The sequence below is a fragment of the Ursus maritimus genome, unplaced genomic scaffold (genome assembly GCF_017311325.1).
Source record: "Ursus maritimus isolate PB19 unplaced genomic scaffold, ASM1731132v1 scaffold_16, whole genome shotgun sequence".
Taxonomy (NCBI): Eukaryota; Metazoa; Chordata; class Mammalia; order Carnivora; family Ursidae; genus Ursus; species Ursus maritimus.
Window position 1 is genome coordinate 33,744,068 of NW_024424008.1, and position 18,397 is coordinate 33,762,464.

At 40.5% G+C, this 18,397-nt stretch overlaps 1 protein-coding gene and 1 pseudogene across 2 annotated transcripts in view; one reads left to right on the plus strand and one right to left on the minus strand.

Moving 5' to 3' along the window:
• LOC103660690 (N-acetylated-alpha-linked acidic dipeptidase 2) overlaps positions 1-18,397 on the minus strand; it is a 109,363-nt gene that overhangs the window by 35,475 nt on the left and 55,491 nt on the right. The window lies entirely within an intron of this gene.
• Positions 1-18,397, plus strand: part of LOC121102938 — a 47,423-nt pseudogene that overhangs the window by 22,399 nt on the left and 6,627 nt on the right.

Below are 18,397 nucleotides of genomic sequence, written 5' to 3' on the forward strand. Positions count from 1 at the left end.
TTTAACCTCATTTTATTTACTTTTTTGGTAAAGATTTTATTTATTTATTTGACAGAGAGAGAGAGACAGCCAGCGAGAGAGGGAACACGAGCAGGGGAATGGGGAGAGGAAGAAGAGGTCTTCAGTGGAGGAGCCCCATGTGGGCTCAATGTGGGCTCAATGCGGGGCTCGATCCCAGGATTCCGGGATCACGCCCTGAGCAGAAGGCAGACGCTAACCACAGAGCTACCCAGGCGCCCCCACAAACCCATTTTAAAATTCTTTTTTGCTGTTCAACTTGGTTGTTTTCCAATACCCTGTCTTCCAGCTTACTGATCTGTTCTTTAGACTCCTACTCTGCTGTGATTCCCTCTATGTTCTCATTTTAGTTGTATTTTTCAGTTCTGCGGGTTTCCTTATATATTTTCTGGGTTCTCTTTGTTGAAGTTCTTACTGAATTCATCCACTCTTCTTTCAGGTCTGTTGAGCATCTTTATGACCATTACTTTGAACGCTTTCTTAGGTAGATAGTTTAACTTCATTTCATTTATCTCTTTTCTGGAGGTCTTGTCCTTTGTTTGGAACCTCTCCTCTGTCTCCTGGTTTTTGTTCGACTTTGTTTCTATGAATTAGGTGGAACAAGCACCCTCTCCTAGTCTTGAAGAAGTGGCCTTATATAAGAATGTCTCCTGTGTAGGGGCGTCTGGGTGGCTCAGTCATTAAGCATCTGCCTTCAGCCCAGGGTGAGTCCTGGGATCGAGCCCCACATCAGGTTCCTCCACTGGGAGATTGCTTCTTCCTCCCACTCCCCCTGCCTGTGTTCCCTCTCTCGCTGGCTGTTTCTCTCTCTCTGCCAAATAAATAAATAAAATCTTTAAAAAAAAAAAAAAAAAAAGAAGAAAGTCACCTGTGTAGACTGTGTGCTTAGTGGTTGGCTAGCTGATTGGTGCTGATAGGTGTTGGCTGGGACACTCTGCACAGGAGAGACACTCCTGTCTGGTCAGCTGAGCTGAAGCAAGTGTAATCCAGCAGTTCCTAAAGTACTTTTGCACCATGGTCACCCTGAGGGACAGCTGAAAGGGAGTAGGCTCCGCCAGGGGTTTTGGAGTGCTCCACATTGGGGGCTGCTTGGTGGGATGCCTGGAGATAGTATGGGAGCAGGCAGGGTATAAATGTGGGTGCCTTGTAGCCTGGGTCACCTTGGTGGACAGCGCCGGAGCTGGTGTGGGTTAGGGGACTGAGTACTTCTGACCCTGGAGAGCCGTTCCAGCAGTTAAGCCCATGGGCAGACAGGTAGGGTTAGTGAATGAATTTCCTTCACTTCATAGTCTAGTTTCCCTTTAAACTACTATCTCTGTTTTGTTTTTGATTTTCTGTGCCCCAGGGTGGGCAAGTTGCACATGGGCCCTCAGTCATATCTTTCCCACTGTAGGTTGCCACATTGGGGGTGGTTGTTCACCGTTACTGTGTCTCTGCTGTTCCTACCTTTCTTTATGTGGTCCCTCTATTCCTTATTGTGTGTGAAGCTGTTCAATCAGCTCCTTTGTTGTTCTTCAGGAGGAATTGCTGTATATGTGGGTGTAGATCTGGTGTGTCTGGGAACGGAGTTCAGGGTATTTCTATGCTTCAATCTGGCACCAGCTCCTATTATGGTATGTTCTTGTAAGGTAGCAAACTAGATAGAAGTAAAAGGCTTGCTCAGCATATTTCCATCTATGATATAGTATTCTACTCTTATCTTGTGTGTGTGTGTGTGTGTGTGTGTGTGAGAGAGAGAGAGAGAGAGAGAGCGAGAGCAAGGGAAAGAGGGAGAGAGACTGTCCTAATGTCTTTCCTTCTCTCCCCCATAGTTTTTTTCTATCCTCCTTTAAAAATTATTTTTTCTTTTTATCTCCACTTTTAAAAATAGATAAATGGAAATTCTCTGTTTCTCACTTCTACTTTAGTTGGGTATCCAGTCTCAGCATATCTCTCAACTTTCAGTGTATGTAAGGATTTCCAGGGATACTCTTTGTAGAAAATACAGATTTTCAGGCCCTTCAGAAATTCTACTTGTTAGGTCTGCAGGGCCCAGATTCTGGGAGCCTCACCTCTCCATATTCTAATGTGCAGGAATCAGGAACCACACTTTGAAAATACTTTCTGTGACAATTCTGCTATTGCTATAAACGGTAGCTATGCATGTTTTCCTACTAATTTTAATTGCATTAATGTTGTCAACGAGCCAGTTATTTACTTTTTTTTTAACATTTCCACAATTATACGTATTCGTGAATTAAGTAACAACTTTGCTTCCAACTGTAGGAGAATGCAAACACTCCAGGAGAGTATGCTAAGCTTATATCAACCAGATTCATCTATAGAAGGTATATTTTATTTCACATTATTAAACAATGTACCATCTGTTAAGTTTTGCAAACTGTAACTAACTTGTAAACTAAGGTTATTTTCTCCCTATGAAACTCCTCAATGATACCTTCGTTTTCCATTTTACCACAGAGAAAATCATAATTCAACGAACCAATGTATGATTCATAACTGAGCTACTGATCCTAATTTCTTTAGTATATTTGCCATTTGCCTATCTTGAATTTCTACTTAAAACTCTTAGTATTAATCATATTCTACCTGCGGAGATATTAAAAGAATTAGGTTGGAAATATTTTCAGAAGAGTATTTTATAGAATATTCCATAGAAATACCTCCTGTATGTATTGGAATTAGTTTGAAGTAAGCACAAATGACAGACTTCCCTTGAACCTGACATGTGCCATTTGTGTCTTAAGGCTTTCACCGTATGATGATGTCTAGTAATGTTAGAGTGTACTCATATGAGTTACAAAATGCTCTAGTCTCATGTCTTGATACTCTTGAATTGAGTAAATAAAAGAATGGATGGTATAGCTCACCACTTCCTTTGGCCTAAGTCCCCCTAAGAGAGGCACCAATCTTTAAGAGTGATGCTAGATTACTGTGGGACTTCCCTGCCTTAGCAGCCAAAGTCCTTCTACAACTTCCTCTGTCTGAAGTGCACTCTGCAACCTCTTGCTCCTGAAGAACTATTTCCTTAATTGATTGGGGATGATGCCTTCCAGTTTCCCCAAGTCTGTTATATCTTGTTTATAATCAGAAATAGTCAGAATTAGAATTCTATTGAATTTCTATTGGAAGTATTAAAATACAGTGTATTTTATTTTTTCAGGCAATTATACTCTCAGAGTTGACTGCACACCCCTTCTTTACCAATTGGTATATAAACTGACAAAAGAGGTAAATAGATATGTCTTAATGTTTTCTGATGAATAGATAAGTGAATAACACCTGTTTTCTGATTTTTAAACTGGTGAGAGATATAGTTGAGTTGTATAAATACCAAGTCAGAACAAAATCTTAATACACTATTTATATGACCTAACTATAAAAAGAGTATTGCTAGTCTTTTCTACTAGTAGATACTACGAATTGTGTGCCCTGTTGTCATGTATAGGTATACAATTTCATGTGGTAGAGACATTTTGATAGAAGAGAACACTGAGCTGAAATGGAAAAAACCTTGGGTTCAGGCCCTATTGAGGAATTCTAGCAGCACAACAATAAAAAGACATGGTCACTAATCCAAATACTTAGTAATCCAGAGAGGATATACACTTGTAAATGGAGGAATGATACTTCAGTAGAATATTGGATACAAAAACAATGGAGAACAATTATGGGATAGAGAATCTGAAATCCTGGGGTAGCTCGAGAAACATCAGAGAGGTTTACAGAATAATTAGTGCTTGGGCTGTAAAATGGAAGGATGTGAAGTAAGAGAGAAGTGGCATTCTCAGCATAGAACACAGTACCTACAACAGACGGTGGAAATATGAAAGAGTATTTCCTGGCCTCTAGGTGGCTCAGTGTGACATAAGCAAGGTTTTGATGGAAAGATGGTAGAAATGGGGCATGACAAACAGGCCTGTCATGTAAATCTACGATGGAGAAATTAAAAAATCTTTAACAAGTGTCTCTCCACGCTTATCATATTTGTTCATTAGAGAGATCACCTCTGTATCAGTGTAGTGAATACATTAAGCTCTAGCAACTCTAACAGCAAATGGAAATAATTTTACCATATAGGAATTCTGTAAATATTGATAAAAAAAGTACTCTGAACTCTAATTGTAATTTTTAAAGATTATATCATCTATTCACAACCTCTGTGTACTTCATTTAAATAGTTCATTGTAGAATTTAATTACAGAAACATTTCTTTGAAGTACGTATCACTTTACAGTGTGAAGTAATGTCAGAAAAGTACTTCGCGGGTGCTGTTTCCCACTCTCCCTTATTATTTCCCTTTCATTTTCTGTTAGTGTCTTTAAAAGCCAGTTTCCCCAGTGAGAGTCCTCTCATTATTCTCCCATCCCAACTCTCAAAATACCGGGTAGCTTGTGTTCTTGATCCTTTCATTGGAATGCCCCATAAAGACATCTTATCTAAAAGCAAGCCATAAGGAAAATCCTGAGAAAATCCTTCTCAGCATATGCATTTATGCTTTGTGCTGTCCTACAGAGATGGCTCCTACCTTTGATGTCAAGAATAATAATTATTTTAGGGGTGCCTGGGTGGCTTGGTCATTTAAGCCTCTCTTTTAATTTTTTTTAAAAATTTTTATTATGATATGTTAGTCACCATACAGTACATCATTAGCTTTTGATGTAGTGTTCCATGATTCATTGTTTGAGTATAACACCCAGGGCTCCATGCATACGTGCCCTCCTTACTACCCATCACCAGCCTATGCCAATCCCCCACCCCCTCCTCCAAAGCCCCTCAGTTTGTTTCCCAGAGTCCATAGTCTCTCGTGGTTCATTCCCCTTCTGTTTACCGCCCCCCCTTCGTCTTTTCCCTTCCTTCTCCTACCGATCTTTTTATTTCTTAAGTTCCACAGATGAGTGAAACCATATGATAGTGTCTTTCTCTGCTTGACTTATTTCACTTAGCAATCTCCTCCACTCCTGTCCATGTTGCTGCAAATGTTGGGTAATCGTTCTTCTGATGTAAGCCTCTGACTCTTGATTTTGACTCAGGTCATGATTTCAGGGTCGTGAGATTGAGCGGTGTCAGCATGGAGCCTGATTGAGTTGTTTCTTTTTTTTCCTTCTGCCCCTCCCCATGCTTGTGTTCTCTTTCCAAAAACAACAACAACAAACGAGTATCAGTGTTAGGGCCAACAGGGAGAAGTTTAGGCTTGCCCCTTTATAGAGAGGCAGATGCTTACCTATGGCCATACCAAAACCCAGTAGAAAAAGACTTTTGTATTCTCCCATGAACTGAATTATAATTTTACCAACCCCTGGTATATGTTGGCACAGTCAAAACCATGCTGGTGACATGAGAGTAGGAAAGAGTTGTAGAGAGGGCAGTGCTTAGAAGGGCAGTTGCCTGATTAAAAAAAAAGAAAAAGTGGGACAAGGTGTTGAAATAATGGAGGAGGGTCAGCATCTATGAAGATGTGTATATCAGAAAGTATGATCTAGGGAGAACAGGTGAAGGGACACATTCTGGTTAGTGCTAGACTGAGATGTGATTCCAGAAAATGAAAGGATTTTTCGAAATTCAGTCTAAGCAGGATGTGGGAGCTGGAGCAGGTCCTCAGTGATTGCAAGTTGGCAAGAGAGTGAGCAGAACCCAGTGAGTTGCCTAAAAATGCACAGAACATCTCCGCAGCTCCAACGTGCTGGGGGCAAAGGGTGACTGTGACTTTTTTTACAGTTTATGAAAAAATTTATTGTTTATACAAGACCTTGTTTCAATTCATCCAAAGAAGCAGGCAGGGCAAATTCATTATGCCCATTTTGTGGGTAAGGAGAATGTACTCAGGAGAGGTTGACTTGCCCAAGATGCCCTCAGTGGCAGAGTGGGGCTGACCCACCCGAGGGAGACTCCTCCCTATACTGCGTGTCGTATCACTTAACGACACACTGAGCACCCAACATGTCAGTCAGCCCGTGCGGCACTCCCACTCATCAGCTTGCCCTCCTGAGAGAAGCTTGTTCAAACCCCACCCCTCTCCTGCCCCACGCAATTAATGATGAGTTTTAAGTGTTGGAATTAAGGACCGTTCAGCCTGTCACAGTAGGAGCCAAGTGGCAGCTATGTAGCACTTAAGAGCTGAGGTCTAGAGCCAGCCTGGCCTGAATCCTGCCCTGACACCCACTGTCAACTCCGGTTCCTCATCTGTAAAATGGCGACAATGACTGTGCCAGTTTGCAGGGTTGTGAGGACTGATTTAGTGCAAGCAAAGACCAGCCTCTAAGCTTGGCCTCATATGCAGCGATGACGAACAACCAACTCTGTATAAGGCCAGAGAAAATATCAAAGGAATTGATGTATGTTAAGATGGGGACCATCATCCCCACTTCCACAAGGTGAGAAAACGAAGGCTTCAAGATGGGAAGCAATATCCCAGAGGTTATATAATGCTTTCAGAGCTGCATTAAGTAGGGTTGCCTTTTTTTTTTTTCTTTTGAACAAAGTAGAGCTATAAATACCAGACAAATTTCAGGTGGGTATGTGTGATATTATGGATTTAAAATAGATGTTAGCTTTTGCAATTCTTCCACCACATGGCCCTGCTTTTCCTCGCGCGGAAAGAGTAGTATGTTTATGGGCATACTTTTAATGAGGGTAGTAAAAAAGGTTCATGCATTTACAGAAGCTCTTAGAATTTCCAAATAGAAATCTGAGGTTATACAGAGCTTTTAAAACTCATCACATTCAACTTTGTTTAAATACAATTTGACTTTCTAAATGGCAGTTCCTCCTCACCCTACCTGCCCTACAAAACCAGGATTTACATTGCCAATTTCAAGCTTAGCTTCTCCAGCCATATCTGTTGCCCTGAGGCCTCTTTTTATAAGTCTTCTTGGACAAAAGCAATTTACTGAAGTAAAATCTTACATCTAAAGTTTACGCCAGTAACTTGCCACTAAAAGAAATCTAAGCTGCCAAAAATCAAAGTGATGACATTTGTTAAAAATCTGAAACTCTAGTAAAAGTTTACCAAAGGAAGCAGGAAATTTTATCCCAGGTACATGACAAAAATTACCATTAGGTAGACAACAGAAACGAACATGACTTTGATTGGAATTTTTTCCTTGCCGTTTTTTTTTTTTTTTTCTATAAAGAACATGACACATACCCATATAGTTGGAAGCTGATAACATATGGTCTTATTACTGGCTTAAATTTAGTTGCTTCCTCTAATTCGCAATATTCGATTTTTCATTCCAGATCTCCAGCCCAGACGATGGTTTTGAGAATAAATCTCTTTATGAAAGCTGGTTGAAAAGGACCACCTGTTGAACATATAAATTTTCAGGTAAATTACTTGTATATTTCCTACCATAGGATAAATTATGAATTCCCATTTGCTCCCTTTGTTTTTCCAGACATGCAATTTTAGATGTGTCAATAATTTGAGTAGAGGAAAGATAATCCCAGAGAATCCCTCTTGTAGCCTTCGATTTGCTAATTGGACAGGATAGCCAAGTCTTTGAATCTACAATAATCTAGTTTTGCAGATTTTATCAAAACTATTTTGCACACATTATCAGGTATTAGTTTGCATTCTTGCATTAGCATTTCAAATATGTATTAGATGTATAATAAATGTAACTCCAGATGAGCTACTGATGAAGTAAAAAGAATGGATTATTTTTTAAACTTAAGGGACATTATAAATAACAACCAAATTATGTATTTTATCTGTAATCAGTTTAGACTATATAAGTATTAATTTTTACTTCTTGTTCCTAAATACAGCTTCTTGAATTTGTTTTCTCCTGCAATACTATTTCTAAAACTAGCAGATGATGTAAGAGTGTATAGCTTCATTCCATATTCCAAATAAGTCCTGTGAAAAGTTTGCATTTTCACTATAAATGTTTGACATGTTTATTTAAAAATATATATTGGAGTAGAAAAAGTTTTAAAACATCCAAAGTACCAAATAATGTAATAATACTTTTTTCTGTTATTACATATGTATATATAACATATGTTTGTAGTGGTTTTCTTTACTATATGCAAAGAAATATATTAATTGGATATCTAGACATTTAGATTCTTCATGATCTTAAGTATATATTTTATTTCAAATATACTTTATCATGGCAGTTTTCTTTTTTTCCTTTTAAAAATATTTTAGGGAGAGAGAGAGAAAACGAGTGGGAGAGGGGCAAGGAGCAGACTCCTCTGAGCAGGAGCCCACCAGTGGGACTCTCGATCCTAGAGGACCTGGGATCATGACCTGAGCCAAAGGCAGATGCTTAACCGACTGAGCCACCCAGGTGTCCCTCATGGCAGTTTTCTTACTAGATTATAGTTCTCTTTAGTGACCAAATCTTATTTTCCCCTCTAAATAAATACCATAAAATGCTGAAAATATTAAAGAAACCAGTCTCAGGCTCCCTGCTCAGCTCCCTTCTTCCTCTCCCTGCTGCTCCCCTTGCTTGTACGTTCTTTGTAAAATAAATAAGATTAAAAAAAAAAAAAAAAGACGATAGTCACTAGGCTGCCATCTTGGGGCACTGTTCAACGCCGGCTGTAGGCAGTCAATGCAGGATTCTAGTTTCACCATACCAGTTTCCAGCACATGATAGTAAAGTATCCTGGAGTGGTGCACCTTCTCAGAATTTTTGTTATGCTGTGCAATTCCTTGCTTGGATTCACTGTTCCATTTATTTACCTTCCTCATTTTTAGTTTATGTATTTATTTCTCCTTGTCTGTATATATTTATATTCTACATCTAGAATCAACAAACTGGGATCTGGAAGTGATTTTGAGGCTTATTTTCAGAGACTTGGAATTGCTTCAGGCAGAGCCCGTTACACTAAGAAAGGGTAAGCTATTCCATTATTTTGGATACATAGCACTTTATCCATCTCTTTGTTTGGAATTTTAAAGTTTTTAGCACAGGGCACAGGTCACATGGCCCAGGAAGAATTCCAGGGATAAGGGCTGACTTCATGTCCCTTTGTAGATGGACTAGAATTGACTTGGGTTATTCTGTGAATTTTCCTGCAGGGTTATTCAGTGAAGTGGTAGTTAACACAGTAATGCCAGGTACAGAACCAAGAGTTCATGTCATTTTTTGGTGCAGGCTTTGTTGGAAAGTTTCATTCTTCTCATCTTTTCCTGAAGAAAATGTGCAGGTGAAGAACCTGTCTCGGTTACAGGGATGCCAGTCTTTATTGTCAGTAGCCCCTCTTCACATCCCCACCCTGCCTGTCCTCTCTCTGACTCCAGGGCTTTTGACTAGGAATAAAACAAGTTCCTCCTGATTTTTCAGTCGAATCTCTTTTTCTGTTCTGCACTGACTAGTGTGCACCATTGTCGCCAAATACACGGATGATACACAAGTCCTAGGATATGCCGACGCATACCGTGTCTGCTTGATTATAACTCACGTGAGAAACCAAACTGTAGATTACAACAGTAAACGAAGAGATGTCACAGATTTTAGTAATTTTCAAATCCTAATCTCAGTATGCCAGCATCTTGCTTGTCTAGAATACATTGTACCCCTTGCAAATTTGACTATCCAGAATATGACCGGGAACAGAGATGAAAGCAAAACATCTCCCAGATAACCACACAAGTGCATAAATCTGTATACCAATACTCATTAAACTTTTTCAAGGCCTATTCACTTTTATATTCTCTCATCAATCTGAACAAAGTTATCTAGTTTTAAAACATTGTGGATTAAAAGCAGAGTGTCAGATAGGAAGAGAGACTGACACGGGATTCCTTTTAGTGATACTAAAGGCAAAAAATGTTAACCTTATAGCAAAGTAGCAGACAGACCAAAACTAAATTCAGGAAAGGCAGCCCTAAGAAATCAATTACATAAAATATCACTATTAATAATTTATCCTGGTAGCCCGTAATTATGTGATAAAGGGTAAAGGCATTTGGTTATACAGTTCAGAAGGCAGACAAGTTGCTTCTAAATATTGAATTCCTCAACTATATGGATCTTAGTTGCCCAGAACCTGTCATTTCCAATCAATTGATAAATAATTGTAAACTGTGCTAATACAGTTTGAGTATGTACTTCTTAATTGCAGTTATTAGAAATACACTAAAGACAGTTTTCAGGAAGTATTTTGAGTGAAGATTACATGAATTACAAACAAAGAACAGTAAAATTTTAAATCGGTAAACATTTGGTGATAGTGTTTTTAGATTTTAACCTTTTTCTGCTTCACTGTGATAAAACTCAGGGTGCCGCCCCGTGGTGTATTTTTTCTGCAATCATTTTTATGATTATATCAATCCTGTAATTTGCATATTTATGTTTGTCTGAATTTAGTACCTACCCTTTTCTCTCCCCGCCCAGAAAACAGATAAATACAGCAGCTACCAGTATACCAACGATTTATGAGACGCTTGAATTAGTAGAGAATTTTTATGATCCCACATTTAAAAACAGCTTTCTGTGCCTGCCACAGGATCACTGGTTTATGAGCTTGCAGATCCTGAAATCATTCCTTTCAATATTGAAGACTATGCAAAAGCTTTGAAAAACTATGCAACAAGTATCTACAATTTATCTAAGAAACATGACCAACAGTTGAGAGACCACGAGTATCATTTGGTAAGAACGCGCGGGTATTTATCTTTGTTACAGCTTTAAGATACCGTTCCTCTTTGTCGTCACTGCACACTCTTTGATCCTAGAATATATACCTGCATCACTTAATTTCTGACTCTAGAAAAAAACTAAATACTTTTAAAGAATGTAGTTTCATCTGGTATTTGTAAGATGAATCCATTTTGCTAAGTTAGTGCTATAAACATTGGGTTTGTAAATATTTTTCCTGTGTTTCTGCCTTTAAAAATATTTTTACTGTTAAAGAACAATATTATTAAAAAACAATACTATAACAAAGATGGGAAAACAGAGAAAACCTACTCCCTACATATGTAATTATCATTATTCTTGCATTTATTTGTTCACATGGAGGAACATTTTAAGCATTCTTTCATTTTATATGTATATAGCCATCTTTGTTACTGTTCTTACTTCTGTACCCTCCAAAGGAGGGATGAAAATGCAGTGCAGCACTGAGCACTGGGTCTGGGTCATTGCTCAGTTCAAATCCTGGCTCGAATACTAATCACTGTGTGATGTTGGGAAAGGTAATTTGGCCCTCTCGTGTGTCCGTTTCTTAGAGTGAAACAGTAAAGAATGTAACATGTTTCCAAGACTGCTGTGGGTGATTCAGTTGGTTAGTATATAGAAAGAATGACTCCACACTTAATGCTCATGAATGTTACCTACTAGCAGGATTTTAACGGTTTTGTTTTCCATCTGGGAGTACATATTCTCGTAGAAGTATATACCAAAATTATCAAATTTGTATTCAGTGTCTACCATCTACAAGTTCTGTGTTATTTCCTGGAGATATACATGTGTGAAAAATAATCATTGCCATCAGAGAGCACAGAATTCATGTGAGGGACAAGAGCAAAATGCCAGGGACAAGTTGTTCTAGGATAGAGAAGTACTACAGGCACAGAGAGTAAGCACAGGGTAGTCAGTAGTGGCTTTTGAATATTATTACATCCAAATTAGTCATCTTCAAAGTTAATGATGAGCAGCAGGTACTAAGATTCAGATAAAATGATGGAGAGAAATTTAGGAAATTGTGTTTATATCAGCAATTGGAATCTCTGTAATGATGGGGCAAATGAAATTGGAGAAATAAGCAGAGCCCACAGCAAGATGGACATTCATAGTTCTTTGGGTATCCATCCAGTTCTTTTCCTAGATGCCCTGATTTTCTTTTGGTGAATTACTTTATCAGTTGAAGTCAGATCCAGCTGAGAGAGAGCACACACAATTGAAGTGGAAGGATGATCTTTACACAGGTTTATTAACCTAATCTGTCTCTTAATACCCCCTCCCAATATTGTCAAACTCTCCATCTCATTACATCACACTCCATCTGCATTAAACATTCATAATTTTCTGTCTTACAAAAGTTTCTTCTATCTAATGTACCCTACTCACTTCCCAATCAAAATTTGCCATTTAGTGGGCAAAAACAGGCCCTCAGAAAATGTTTTAATGGGGTTTACTGAGTTAAGATGGCGGAGGAGTAGGGGCCTTTTTCAGTCCGGTCCCCTGAGTCGAGCTGGATAGGTACCAGACCAGCCTAAACAACCACGGAACCAGCCTGAGACAGGAAGATACATCTGGATCTCTACAAATGAACATCTCCAGCGCTGAGTATTGAGGTACGTAAGAGGGAGCTGTAAACCGTGCACAGATATCGGAAGATAAACGGAAGGGGAGGGAGCGCGCGCTTGGGCGCCGGGAAGCGGCAGCCACCTGCACGGGGAGCGGGCGGACTTCGCAGGGCACCCGCGAGAGAGCGGACTGAGACCAGTGAGCCGTGGAACGCGCGCCACCAGGCATCTCCCGAACACCGGAACTCCGGTGCGCCACGGGATCCAGACTGAGACCGGGAGCTCCCGAACGTGAGCGCCGGGTGGCTGGCGGTGGCGGCGCGGCCACCTGCACAGGGAGCGGGGACCCGCGGTCGGCACCCGCAAACAGCAGACTGAGACCCTGAACCAGGTGCGCGTACCAGGTTCACACGGAACTCGGAATCGCGGTGTGCTCACCGGGCATAGACTGAGACCGGGAGACCCGGGAGCGGGCGGGGGGCGGCCGGTGGCTGGGCGGCATTAGAAACACAAAGGACAGACACGCGGCCCTGGAAGTGAGGGCAGGGACGCCGGGTGGGCGGCGACATCCGGGACGCTGCAGGGTTGAGCAGCACCAACAGCAACAGAGTTAAAGTGGCCAGAACATCAGTAGAACGGCCGCAATCCCTCTGTTCTGCGACAATGCAGCCTCTGCTGCTCTGACCCTCAGAAGAGGCATAGCCGGCCGCCAGGAAGCCGCCAGAGAACAAAAGCCTGGAAATACCGGCTCAGAGAGTGCCCATCCCCATCCTCCTCGCAGGGGACCCGGAGACTCTACCCAAACAGGGTGGCCTGAGTATCGGCGCGGGCCCCTCCCCCAGAACACAGAAGGCAGGCTGAAAATCAAGAAGCCACAACCCGGGCGCCTGGGTGGCGCAGGCATTGAGGCGCCTGTCTCCGGCAGGGGCGTGATCCCGGCGTTCGGAAAGGAGTCCTCATCGGGCTCCTCCGCTAGGAGCCTGCTTCTTCCTCTCCCACTCCCTGCTTCTGTCCCATTCTTGCTGACTGCCCTCTCTCAGATAAGTAAATAAATAAAATTCAAAGAAGAAGCCCACATCTCTAAGATCCTATAGAAACAAGGGCACGTCAGGACCAGTCAATAATTTGGGCTCTGACAACCCCGCAACCCTCCTCATCAAATTGACAAGAAGGAGAAGCCCCCCCCTCCCCCCAGCAAAGAAAGACAGTGAGTCTGTGGCCTCTGCCACAGAAATAACGGATATGGATGTAACCAAATTATCAGAAATGGAATTCAGAGTAACAATGGTCAAGATGATGAGTAGACTTGAAAGTATTAAGGAAAATGTATTGAGAATATAGAATCCTAAGGGCGGAATGAGGAATTCTGACAGAAATTAAAAATTCTATGAGCCAAATGCAGGCAAAACTAGAGGCTCTGAGCGGCCAGGGTCACCGAAGCAGAGGAAAGGGTTAGTGAATTGGAGGGGTTAATAGAGGAGAAAATGAAAATAGAAGATGCTTTTAAAAATGCACGCCACCGAATGTTAGCTACAGAGACATTGACTCAACAACGATCCAATGTTAGAATCATCGGCATCCCCGAGGGTGGAGAAAAACAGAGGTCTGAAGAGATATTTGAACAAATTGTAGCTGAAAAACTCCCTAATCTAGCAAGGGAAACAAACATTCGTGTCCAAGAGGCAGAGAGGACCCTCCCAAGCTCAACCACGACAAACCTACACCACGTCACGTCATAGTGCATTTCGCAAATATTAGATCCAAGGATACAGTATTGAAAGCAGCCAGGGCAAAGACATTCCTCACGTACCAAGGCAAAGGCATCAGAATTACGCGTAGACCTGTCTACACAGACATGGAATGAGAGAAAGGGTTGGGGGAGCATTTTTAAAGCTCTTTCAGAGAAAACATGCAGCCAAGGATCTCTTTATCCAGCAAGGCTGTCATTCAGAATTGATGGAGAAATAAAGACATTTCCAGAATCGACAGTCACTAACCAATTTCGTAACGAAGAAACCAGCCCTACAGGAGGTATTACGGGGGGTTCTATAAAAGTAAAAAGGCCCCAAGAGTGATACAGAACAGAAAGTCACAGCCAATACAAACAAAGACTTTACTGACAACATGGCATCATTAAAAGCACATCTCTCAGTACTCAGTCTTAATATTAATGGCTTAAATTCTTCCTTAATACGCCACAGGGCTGCAGATTGGATAAAAAGAAATGACCCATCCATTTGCTGTCTACAAGAGACTCATTTCAAACCCAAAGATGCATTCAGACTGAGAGTAAGGGGATGGAGTACCATCTTTCACGCAAATGGACCTCAAAAGAAAGCTGGGGTAGCAATTCTCATATCAGATAAACTGGATTTTAAACTACAGACTATAGTTAGAGATGCAGAAGGGCACTATATTATTTTTAAAGGAAGTATTCAACAAGTGGATATGACAATTATAAATATATATGCCCCCAACAGGGGAGCAGCAAGATACACAAGCCAACTCTTAACCAGAATAAAGAGACATATAAATAAAAATACATTAATAGTAGGGGACCTCAACACTCCACTCTCAGAAATAGACAGAACACCCTGGCAAAAACTAAGCAAAGAATCAAAGGCTTTGAATGCCATACTGCGAGTTGGACCTCAGTAGATATATATAGAACACTACACCCCAGAACCAAAGAATACTCATTCTATTCTAATGCCCATGGAACATTCTCAAGAATAGACCATGTTCTGGGACACAAAACAGGTCTCAGCTGATACCAAAAGATTGAAATTATCCCCTGCATATTCTCAGACCACAACGCTCTGAAACTGGAACTCAACCACAAGGAAAAATTTGGAAGAAACTCAAACACTTGGAGATCAAGAACCACCTCGCTCAGGAATGACTCGAAAACCAGGAAATCAAAAACAATTTATGGAGACCAATGAGAATGAAAATACAACAGTCCAAAACTCCATGGGATACTGCAAAAGGCAGTCCTAAGGGGAAATACAAATATCCAAGCCTCACTCAAAAGAATAGAAAAATCTAAAATGCAGTTTTTATATTCTCACCTCAAGAAGCTGGAACAGCAACAGAGTGGACAGGCCTAATCCAAACAAGGAAGCAGTTGACCAAAATTAGAGCTGAAATCAATCAAGCAGAAACCAGAAGTACAGTAGAGCAGATCAACAGGACTAGAAGGGTTCTTGAGAGAATCAATAAAATTGACAGACCACTGGCAAGACTTATCCAAAAGAAAGAGAAAGGACCCAGATTATTAAAATTATGAATGAAAAAGGAGAGGTCACGCATCGAACACCACTGAAATTGGAAGGATTATTAGAAATTTTTATCAACAGTATATGCCAATAAACTAAGCAATCTGGAAGAGATGGAATCCTTCCTGGAAACCTATAACTCACCAAGATTGAAACATGAAGAAATTGATTTCTTAAACAGGCCAATTAATTATGAAGAAATTGAGTCAGTGATAAACCACCTCCCAAATAACAAAACTCCAGGCCCGGATGGTTTTCCTGGGGAATTTCACCAAACATTCAAAGAAGAAATAATACCTATTCTGCTAAAGCTATTTCAAAAAATAGAAACAGAAGGAAAGCTACCAAACTCATTCTATGAGGCACATTACCTTGATCCCCAAACCAGGCAAAGACCCCCAAAAGGAGAATTACAGACCCGATTTCCCTCAATGAATATGGACACCAAAATCCTCAACAAGATACTCTGCTAATAGAATCCAACAGTTCATTAAAGGATTATTTTTCACAACGATCAAGTGGGATTCGACTGGGATGCAAGCGTGGTTCAATATTCGCAAATCAATCAGCTGATACATCATATCAACAAGAAAAGACTCAGGAACCATATGATCCTCTCAATCGATGCTGAAAAAGCATTTGACAAAATACAGCATCCTTTCCTGATTAAAACCCTTCAGAGTGTTGGATAGAAGGTACATATCTCAATCTCATAAAAGCCATCTATGAAAAGCCTACTGCAAATATTATTCTCAATGGGGAAAAGCTGGAAGCCTTTCCCTTAAGATCAGGAACTCGACAAGGATGCCCACTCTCGCCACTATTATTCAACATAGTACTAGAAGTCCTTGCAACAGCAATCAGACACAAAAAGGGATCAAAGGTATTCAAATGCAAAGAAGAAGTCAAAATGTCTCTTTGCAGATGACATGATACTCTATATGGAAAACTCCAAAAGAAGCATTCAAACTATTAGAAGTTATAGAGCAATTCAGTAACGTGGCGGATACAAAATCAATGCTCAGAAATCATTGCATTTCTGTACACCTATCAACGAGAATGAAGAAAGAGAAATTAGGGAATCCATCCCATTTACAATAGCACCAAAAACCATACGTACCTTGGAATTAACTTAACCAGAGATGTAAAGGACCTATATTCTAGAAACTATAAATCACTCTTGAAAGACATTGAGGAAGACACAAAAAAGATGGAAAGATATTGCATGCTCATGGATCGGAAGAATTAACATAGTTAAAATGTCCATGCTACCCAGAGAATCATTACACTTTCAATGCTATCCCGATCAAAATACCGAGGACATTTTTCAAAGAACTGGAACAAATAGTCCTTAATTTGTATGGAAACAGAAAAGGCCCCGAATCTCCAAGGAACTGTTGAAAAGGAAACAAAGCTGGGGGCATCACAATGCGGATTTCGAGCTGTACTACAAAGCTGTGATCACAAAGACAGCATGGTACTGGCACAAAAACAGACACATAGACAATGGAACAGAATAGAGAGCCCAGAAATGGACCCTCAGCTCTTTGGGCAACTAATATTTGATAAAGCAGGAAAAACATCCAGTGGGAAAAAGACAGTCTCTTCAATAAATGGTGCTGGGAAAATTGGACAGCTACATGCAAAAATGAAACTTGACCACTATCTCACACCATACACAAAAATAAACTCCAAATGGATGAAAGACCTCGATGTGAGACAGGAATCCATCAAAATTTAGAGGAGAACATAGGCAGCAACCCTACGACATCGGCCAAAGCAACCTTTTTCATGATACATCCCCAAAGGCAAGAGAAACAAAAGATAAAATGAATTTATGGGACTTCATCAAGATCAAAAGTTTCGCACAGCCAAGGAAACGGTCAGAAAAACTAAGAGGCAGCCCACGGAATGGGAGAATATATTTGCAAATGACACTACAGATAAAGGACTGGTATCCAAGATCTACAAAGAACTTCTCAAACTCAATACACAGAAACAAATAAACAAATCCAAAAATGGGCAGAAGATATGAACAGACACTTTCCAATGAAGACATACAAATGGCTAACAGACAAATGAAAAAATGTTCAAAATCATTAGCCATCAAGGAAATTCAAATCAAAACCACACTGAGATACCACACTACGCCAGTTAGAATGGCAAAAATAGACAAGGCAAGAAACAACAATTGTTGGAGAGATGTGGAGAAAGGGATCCCTCCTACATTGTTGGTGGGAAGCAAGTCTGGTACAGCCACTCTGGAAAACCGTGTGGAGGTCCCTTAAAAGTTTAAAATTGAGCTACCCTATGATCCAGCCATTGCACTACTGGGTATTTACCCCAAAGATACAGACGAGTGAAGAGAAGGGCCTATGCACTCCCAATGTTCATAGCAGCATTATCCACCATAAGCTAAATCGTGGAAGGAGCAGGGATGCCTTCAAAAGATAACTGGATTAAAAGTTGTGTCCTATATACAATGGAATATTACTCAGCTATCAGAAAGAACGAGTTCTCAACATTTGCTACAACATGGACGGCACTGGAGGAGATAATAGGTTAAATAAGTCAAGCAGAGAAAGACAAGAATCATATGATTTCTCTCATCTATGGAAACATAAGAACTAGAATGATCAGTAGGGGAAGAAAGGATAAAGAAAGGGGGTAATCAGAAGGGGGAATGAAACATGTGAGACTATGGACTATGAGAAACAAACTGAGGGCTACAGAGGGGAGGGGGGGTGGGGAATGGGATAGGCCGGTGATGGTAGTAAGGAGGGCACGTATGTGCATGGTGCACTGGGTGTTATACACAACTAATGAACCATTGAGCCTCACATCGGAAACCGGGATGTACTGTATGGTGACTAACAATATAATAAAAAGTCAT